At 37.9% G+C, this 9,227-nt stretch overlaps 1 non-coding gene across 1 annotated transcript; it reads left to right on the forward strand.

Moving 5' to 3' along the window:
• The first annotated feature begins 7,990 nt into the window (after window positions 1-7,990).
• LOC128250487 (5S ribosomal RNA) lies at window positions 7,991-8,109 on the forward strand. The gene has a single exon (XR_008266505.1). It is a non-coding gene; the product is annotated as a 5S ribosomal RNA (ribosomal RNA).
• The last annotated feature ends 1,118 nt before the right edge of the window (window positions 8,110-9,227 follow it).

A 9,227-nucleotide genomic window follows, 5' to 3' on the forward strand; every position in this document is an offset into this window, starting at 1 on the left:
TATATCTCTTTTGTAGTGTTCAATATCCATAATAACTGTAGCACTTCCCTTATCTGCTTCCTTAATTATAATGTTGTTGTTGTTTTTCAGTTCATGTGTAATATATTATGGCTAAGAGCAAATTCCAACGAAGAAAAATTCAAAACAATTGATGCGCAAATGCAAACAGAAATTTCAAAAACATCCAAAGGCCGAGAAAACAATATTAAATTTTGGGGAGAAAAATATGAAAACGAGGAATTAACATCTCTTCAACAATGGGAGAGAAGTGCTCTTTGGCTCTCCAATTATGAATCTCATTTCAAAAACAAGTATTCTACTGTATTCAAAAACAAGTATTCCTGAAGAAAAAGTTAAAATTCACAAACCCCATTTGCAACCAATTAATCAAACACCTAAATAGGGAAATTATATTCACCAATTTCATAAGGACAATTCAAGACTACTTTGACAATAAAATAATCCAACTAAAAGAATCGAAGTTTTCACTCCAACTGGACTGAACTTTCTCCAAAACCGAAGACATACATAACGGATAAAAAAATATCAATTTAAAAAACAATTATAGAGAGAAACAGCCACAATCCAGAACAACAAATGTGTAAAATCATTACAAAAGAAGACAAGTTAACAGAGAAAATGTCCTAAGATATATAAATAATAATAAAATGAGAACTTTGAAAAATCATTTTTTAGATCCAACTGACAGAGATTGTACAAACCAAAGATGAGAAACTGAAGATAATTAACCCCCCCTCCAACTCTCTCAGTAGAAGAAATTAATATTTTGCCAAAAGACCTAAAATGTACCCCAACACCACAGTACTTTAACTCCAATGAAATACAGAACAATATTTCACAGTCCTGTAGAAAACTACACCTAACATAGGAATTGTACAATAAAGAAATCAAGGACAAATCAATCGTAAGAAACAAGAACGATTACAAGACTACGAAAGGTAAGAATAAAGCTTCAGATAAATTTTGTGATTTTATATTTACCTTTCACACCCTAAAGACCTTTCACACCCTAAAATCAAGCCCAATACCAATTGAAGGAATGGGATATTATACACGAACTGAAAAACAATAGCATATATATATGTATAACCCATGCTAGCATGGAAAGCGGACGTTAAACGATATATATACACACATATATATCTATGTATATATATATATATATATATATATATATATATATATATATATATATATATATATATATATATATATATATTTATTTATTTATTTATATAATAATAAAAAAACAGGAAATTGATTCAGTATTAAATCTTTCTTGGATACAACATATGTTTCAACCCATCAGTGTGGATCTCATTAGGTACACTGATAAAAATATGCTTCACTACAGATTTTTAGTGTTGGTTGACTTGTTGTTATATGTCCATTAAGTTAGGGAATGAATAAAAACAAATAATATTACAGAAATGCAAACATTTCAAATATGAGCGTGGAAATCTTGCATTCCTCTTTATATAAAATGACCTGATCAGCTTTTGCTATCATGGTTACTTAGAGGAAAAAGAAAGTAAGAGAAAAGAAAACTGATACTTAGTCAAGTAGTTTTATATTCATACATATACATACAGACAGACAAACACAGACATACACACATATATATATATATAAATAGGAAATAGTGGCACAATGTACCAATTTTTGCTGGAAATAGCAGTTGATAACTGTTAGACATTAGGTAAAGCTTCATTGAATGTATAAAGGCAAAGATGTGTGTGGGTGGCACATATAAAAAATTTTGTCCTTATCTCTAGGAAGAACGCCATAGAAATGGACAACCTAGTATTTGACTTTCAAACTTTACAGAATACGTTTTCTATCATAAAACTGATTGGTCCTCATTGGCTAGGTCTACCAAAGAGACTAAATTTAAAATATCTGCTACATCACCGCCTGTATACTCAGCCAATAGCCTCAGCCATAAACAGAACTGAGGTCAGTGAAAAAGTTTTATATAAAAATATAAATATTATTACAGCGTGGAAGGTGTTTATAAGCCATTTAAGAAACACACAAAAACTGTTAGATTCACTTCAACATTTAAATTTAATTTGCCAAAATATTTTCGTCGCTGTCAGACCGTGACCTGTTCACTAATAAAATTCTGTGATGCAACACAGAATATTTTGGTAAATTAAATTTAAATGTTGAAGTGAATCTAACGGTTTTTATGTGTTTCTTAAAGGGCTTATAAACACCTTCCACGCTGCAATTGTTTTCGCTCTAGCACACGATCTCAGATCAGGTCACATGCTATGCAAGTACATCTCCATAATAAATATTATTACAATACGAGAATATTATTTTCCAGTAAAATAAAGCACTGTAAAGGTAGAATTATAATTAGGAAATAGTGGCACAACAAGATACCAATTTTTGCTTGAAATAGTAGTCAATAACTGTTTGACGCTAGGTAAAGCTTCACTAGTTTCATCTGTCCATTTGTATATGGCAGCCAGGTCATTTTGCAGTCTTACTATGTCATCAGGGTCCTTGACCACCTAAGACACTTTTGTATAAACAGTGTAGCTGGTGATAGTGGCTGACTGTATGACAGAGAGCATGTCTGAGAGAGTCACTATAAACAGTAATGGTTCCAGTACAGTTCCCTGAGGAACTCTGCTGCAAATTGATGTCTCCCCAGAGAGAGCACCATTGGTTGAAATTGCCTGACTTCTGTCTATTAAAACATCATACAGACACACTCCCAGTTTTCTAGTGATACCAAGGTCATGTAGTTTGTGACATTTAATTCCATGATCAACTTTGACAAAGGCCTTGACAAAGTTGAGATATACCACATCCACATTTGAGTGGTTGAGCAGCTGTTTCAGTACCTAATTGTAGTAGCTGTGTGAGGCAGCTCCTCTCTTGGCAGAAACCATGATGTGTGTTTGTGAGCAAGTTGTTCACCTTGTCAGTCACCTTCTGACAATGTGTTCCATAACCTTGCTAAGATGTAAAGTCAGAGATTGGCTTGTAATTTTTAGCATCTTCTTTGCTTCCTCCTTTATTGACAGGACATATGTTACTCTCTTTTAACTGTTTAGGAAGTTTTCCACATGCAAGGACACTTTAAAAAAGTATCTGCAGTGGTTTTGCAAGAGCTTTCTAGCATGTTTTTAGAACAGTTGGAAATTCATCCGGGTGTGTTGCTGAATTTGAGCTCATCTCATCAATGGCCGATATTACACCTTCTGCTTTTATGTCAATGTAACTGATGATTGCCTTTCTCCCATGTAAGTCTGCAGTGTTGAAAAACTCTTTAGGCTCACCCATTTGCCAGTTTCCCAGTGGAGGGGGTGAAGACACTCTGGAATTGCTTATTTAGTACTTCACCTATCCCCATGAGGTCTGCTGCTAGCGAATCATCTTCTTCAAACAGTGGCCCTATCACATAGTGCACTGAAACAGACTCTTTCCTGAATTTGTAGCAGGCCTTGGGATTTATTTTCATATTTTCCACTGTCATGGTTTCTCTTTCTCCTTTTTCCTTTTCATGTGAGAGTCTGAATTTATTTTTGATCTCTAATCTCTAATATATATATATATATATATATATATATATCGAGGGTATGAGAGGTATTGGTGTCAAGAAGACCCAAAGGTGTCAGGTAATGCTGAGTAAGTGCTATGGACAGACTATAGTTTAATGTTTAATAGTTATTATAGAGAAGATATGAAATGCAGAGTGGAGTGGAAGAATGAAAAGAGACGTGAGATATGTAAGGATATTGTATTTGCAGTTCCTTTAATTAAGCAGAATGGTGCATATATAAGTTTCCTGTACCTTGTGTTTGAGTTCAAATGCTATTTATAATTGGTCATTCCAAGCATAGAGTCTTATAAATGGTGTTATTCAATCGAGGATTTCTTTTGAAACCCTCAATTGATTAACACCATTTACAAGACTCTATGCTTGGAATAACCAATTATAAACAGCATTGGAACTCACACACAAGGTACAAGAAACTTATAAATGCACCATTCTGCTTAAATATGGAACTGCAAATACAATATCCTTACATATCTCACGTCTCTTTTCATTCCTCTACTTCACTCTGCATTTCATATCTTCTCTATAATAACTATTAAACATTTTCTTGCACTGTGTCTGATGAAGGGATATATAAAATATCCCAGAAACAGCTGTAAGACCTTCTCTTTATAAGTGTTCTGAAAACTATTCTAGCCTTGGATTTTTTATCTCATTCTGTTAATTCATATATATATATATATATATATATATATATGTATGTATGAGAAGTTTCAGGTGTGGAAGCAAGGTCTAGAACTGAAGGGCCTTAGAGTCAACCTAGCTAAAACCAAAATCCTAATAAGTAGGAAGGTAGATAAAACACAAACCCCTTCAGGTAGATGGCCCTGCTCAGTATGTAGAAAAGGAGTAGGTAGTAACTCTATAAGATGTACCCGGTGCAAGCTATGGACACATAAGAGGTGCAGCAACATCAAAGGCAGGTTAACTAGCAAGTTAGTTTTTGTTTGTGGCAGATGTTCAGGTGCAATAAAGACTGCAAACAAACAGGAAACAACTTCTATCTCATTCCAGGGTGAAAAACTAGAGGTAGTCGATAGCTTCCGCTATCTGGGCGACCAAGTTAGTAGTGGGGGTGGGTGCGCTGAAAGTGTAGCTGCTAGAATAAGAATAGCCTGGGCAAAGTTTAGAGAGCTCTTACCCCTGCTGGCGACAAAGGGACTCTCACTCAGAGTAAAAGGCAGACTGTATGACGCATGCGTACGAACAACCATGCTACATGGCAGTGAAACATGGGCTGTAACTGCTGAGGACATACGTAAGCTCGCAAGGAATGAAGCCAGTATGCTCCGTTGGATGTGTAATGTCAATGTGAATACCCGTCAGAGTGTAAGTATCTTGAGAGAAAAGCTGAACATTAGAAGCATCAGTTGTGGCGTGCAAGAGAGACGATTGCGCTGGTATGGACATGTGGTGAGAATGGAGGAGGATAGCTGCGTGAAAAAGTGCCACACCCTAACAGTTGAGGGAACCCGTGGAAGAGGTAGGCCCAGGAAGACCTGGGCTGAGGTGGTGAGGCAAGACCTTCGTACATTGGGCCTCACCGAGGCGATGACTACGGACCGAGACCTTTGGAAATGGGCTGTGCGTGAGAAGGCCCGGCAAGCCAAGTAAGATCGTTGCCAGTGCCCCTGGACTGGTTCTTGTGCGGGTGGCACATGAGATGCACCATTTTGAGCGTGGCCGTTGCCAGTACCGCCTGACTGGCTCCTGTAGGATTTTCGAGCGAGATCGTTGCCAGTGCCCCTGGACTGGCTTGTGCGGGTGGCACATAAAACACACCATTTCGAGCGTGGCCGTTTTCGTGCGGGTGACACGTAAAAGCACCCACTACACTCTCTGAGTGGTTGGCGTTAGGAAGGGCATCCAGCTGTAGAAACTCTGCCAAATCAGACTGGAGCCTGGTGTTGCCATCCGGTTTCACCAGTCCTCAGTCAAATCGTCCAACCCATGCTAGCATGGAAGGCGGACGTTAAACGATGATGATGATGATGATGATACATACATACATACATATATATATATATATATATATATATATATATATATATATATATATATATATATATATATATATATATATATATATATATATATATATATATATATATATATATATATATATATATATAGGCACAGGTGTGGATGTGTGGTAAGAAGCTTGCTTACCAACTACATGGTTCCAGGTTCAGTCCTACTGCGTGGCAGCTTGGGCAAGTGTCTTCTACTATATCCTTGGGCCGACCAAAGCCTTGTGAGTGGATTTGGTAGACGGAAACTGAAAGAAGCTCGTCTTATATATATGAGTGTGTGTGTGTGTGTGTGAATAGGCTCTTGTGTCTGTGTTTGACCCCCCCCCCACCATCGCTTGACAACCAACGCTGGTGTGTTTACATCCCATAACTTAGTGATTTGGCAAAGAGACTGATAGAATAAGTACTAGGCTTACAAAGAATAAGTCCTGGGGTGGATTTGTTCAACTAAAAGGTGGTGCTCCAGCATGACCACAGTCAAATGACTGAAACAAATTGAAGAATGAAAGAATATATATAATTATACACACACACACACACACACACACACATGTATGTATGTATGCATGCATGTATGTATGTATGCACACACACACACACACACACACACAGGGCCTTTCTATGGAAAATACTTGGCAAACTTGAATGTCCGGATTACTTTGCATCTATAATTAAATCATTTCATGATGGGATGGATGCTTGGGTCAATGTTGGTGGCGGCATGGCAGGACCCATTCCTGTAGAGAATGGTGTCAAGCAGGGTGACATCTTTGCCCCAACTCTCTTTTCTTTGTACTTTGCTGCTGCTTTTACTCATGCTTTTGCTAAGGTTAGCTCTCTGGGAATATATGTCAGATATCGATCTTTTGGCCACCTCTTTAATCTTCGCTGATTTGCTGCCAATTCAAAGGTTCTCCAGTTTATTATTCATGACCTCCTTTATGCAGACGACTGTGACTTAGTCACTCATACAGTGGATGACATGCAAATACTCATGAATTGCATTTCTGCTTCTTGCAAGGCATTTGGACTCAGCATTAGCCTGGACAAGACTGTTGTAATGTTCCAGCCTGCACCAGGAAATCCATATGTAAAACCAGCTATCTTCGTTGAAGGAACAATTCTGAAGGTAGTAGACAAGTTTGTCTACCTGGGCAGCAGACTCAGTCATTCCTGCTCCCTGGATGAGGAAATAGCTTTCAGGTTGCAGAGAGCAACTAATTCCTTCCAGTTTCTTCAGTCTCATGTCTGATCCCAGCATGGCATAGCAAGGCAAACAAAAGTTGCTGTGTACCGTGCATGTGTACTGACATTGCTCCTCTACTCATGTGAGACATGGACTCTGTACAAACGTCAGGTAAGGGTCCTTGAACGCTTTCATCAGAGATGTCTCAGACACATTTTCAATGTTGGCTGGACCTCAAAAATTCCAGACACACAGGTCCTGAGGACAGCTGATATCTTGAGTATTGAGGCGATAGTGCACAAGCAACAGTTACATTGGACTGGACACATTAGAATGAAGGATAGCAGGATTCCTAAGCAGATGCTATATGGAGAACTTGTGAATGGAAGGAGACTTCGGCAGAAACCAAGGCTGCGATTTAAGGACTGTGTCAAGTCCTCATTAAAGGCCAGTGATATGCAGGACACTGACTGGGAGAACAATGCCTGTCATCGTCACAGATGGAGGAAGCAGGTTAAGGAGGGGATCGGCACTTTTGAGAGAGCATGTATCCAGCATGAAGAACTTAAGCGAGCTGAGCGAAAGCGCCCGGCTCGTATAGTAAATGGGGAAAGCTTAATCTGCAATGTTTGCAGTCGTGTATGCTTGTCAAGAGCAGGACTTATTAGCCACCAATGGAGCCGCAAATGCAAAATATAAGTTAGTCCTAGAGCGCACAATGTTCCCGAAGGTCGGCAATGGTCATCCTCAATCACGAGTGGACTGCCATCATGTATGTATGCACACACACATACAACGCTGAAGTATGAACAGGTATTCATATTAACTAATTCATGTTTCTACTATATAACACTAATATCTTCTTATACACATCTGCATATGTATGTGCATATAGTGTATTTTAATCTTATTCACATGTATATGCAAATGTGTTTGTGTTAATGCATAATTGTGTGTACTGGATTTGTATAGTTCTATATATATATATATATATATATATATATATATATATATATATGTGTGTTTGATATTTATGTGACTATGTGCATACATGCATATATATGCTTATTTTATAAATTTGCTTGTATCTGTACTTAAGTGTTTATGTGTATGTGTTGTCATGTTTTCTCCAATTCTTTTCCATGAGTTCATCTAATAATAACATCAACAGATGCTTACGGCCATATCACGCTGAGAGCACCGGTTCTCATCCGATCACCGAAGTTAAGCAACGTTGAGCCTAGTGAGTACTTAGATAGGTGACCTCTTGGGAAACCTAGGTGCTGTAAGCATCCCACACTAGGCGCAGGAGTGGCTGTATGGTAAGTAGCTTGCTTACCAACCACATGGTTGCAGGTTCATTCCCACTGCGTGGCACCTTGGGCAAGTGTCTCCTACTATAGCCTCGGGCTGACCAAAGCCTTGTGAGTGGATTTGGTAGGCGGAAACTGAAAGAAGCCCGTTGTATATATGTATATGTATATATATATATGTGTGTGTTTATGTTTGTGTGTCTGTATTTGTCCCCCCCCCCAGTATCACTTAACAACCGATGGTGGTGTGTTTATTCCCCGTAACTTAGCAGTTCGGCAAAAGTGACCGATAGAATAAGTACTAGGCTTCCAAAGAATAAGTCCTGGGGTTGATTTGTTCGACTAAAGGCGGTGCTCCAGCATGGCCACAGTCAAATGACTGAAACAAGTAAAAGAGTAGAAGAGAGAGATGACAGAGTTTATGTGGGGAAAGGATGGCAGCTGAGTCCAGTAACATTTTTTATCTTTTATTTTAACTGTCCCCCACCCCCTCATTCTTCCCTCACCATTTGTATAACATAACTTAATGAAGCATCTGGACCAGTTTGGTTTTAATAAAATATATTTTTGGTACTTGTAACAATTTTCCTTCAAGTCATTGATGGGGAAAAAAAAAAGCTGGAAAAGGATTTAATAGGAAAGGTATGATGGAAAGAGAGAGGGAGAGAGAGAAAGTGAGAAAGAAAGAGAAAAAAGAAAGAAGCACACTGTAACAATGAATTAGTATTTTTGGTACTATTTTATATTATTATCTTTTATTGTTGTTGTTAATGTAAAACTAACAAAAATATGAAAATAAAATGTATTGTGTGAATGAAAAGAGAAATAAAAATAACATGGATATTTTATTTTTGATTAGCAGAAACTCTAGGAATTCATTCATTGATTGATTATTTGGTGGAAGTGGAGAAGGAGAGTGTGAGAATATGGGGACGAGAGCTGAAACCTAGAGAAAAATGTAATAATAATTACAGACACCCAGAGAGAGAAAGAGAGCGAGAAGGAGGCATATTTTCTATATATTCCATGCTAGTATTGGTTGGACAGCTTGACAGGATCTGTCAAGCTGCACTAAGTTCTAGCATCAGCTTTGATAT

The sequence above is a fragment of the Octopus bimaculoides genome, chromosome 21, assembly GCF_046866305.1.
Source record: "Octopus bimaculoides isolate indiv1 chromosome 21, ASM4686630v1, whole genome shotgun sequence".
NCBI classification, from domain to species: Eukaryota; Metazoa; Mollusca; class Cephalopoda; order Octopoda; family Octopodidae; genus Octopus; species Octopus bimaculoides.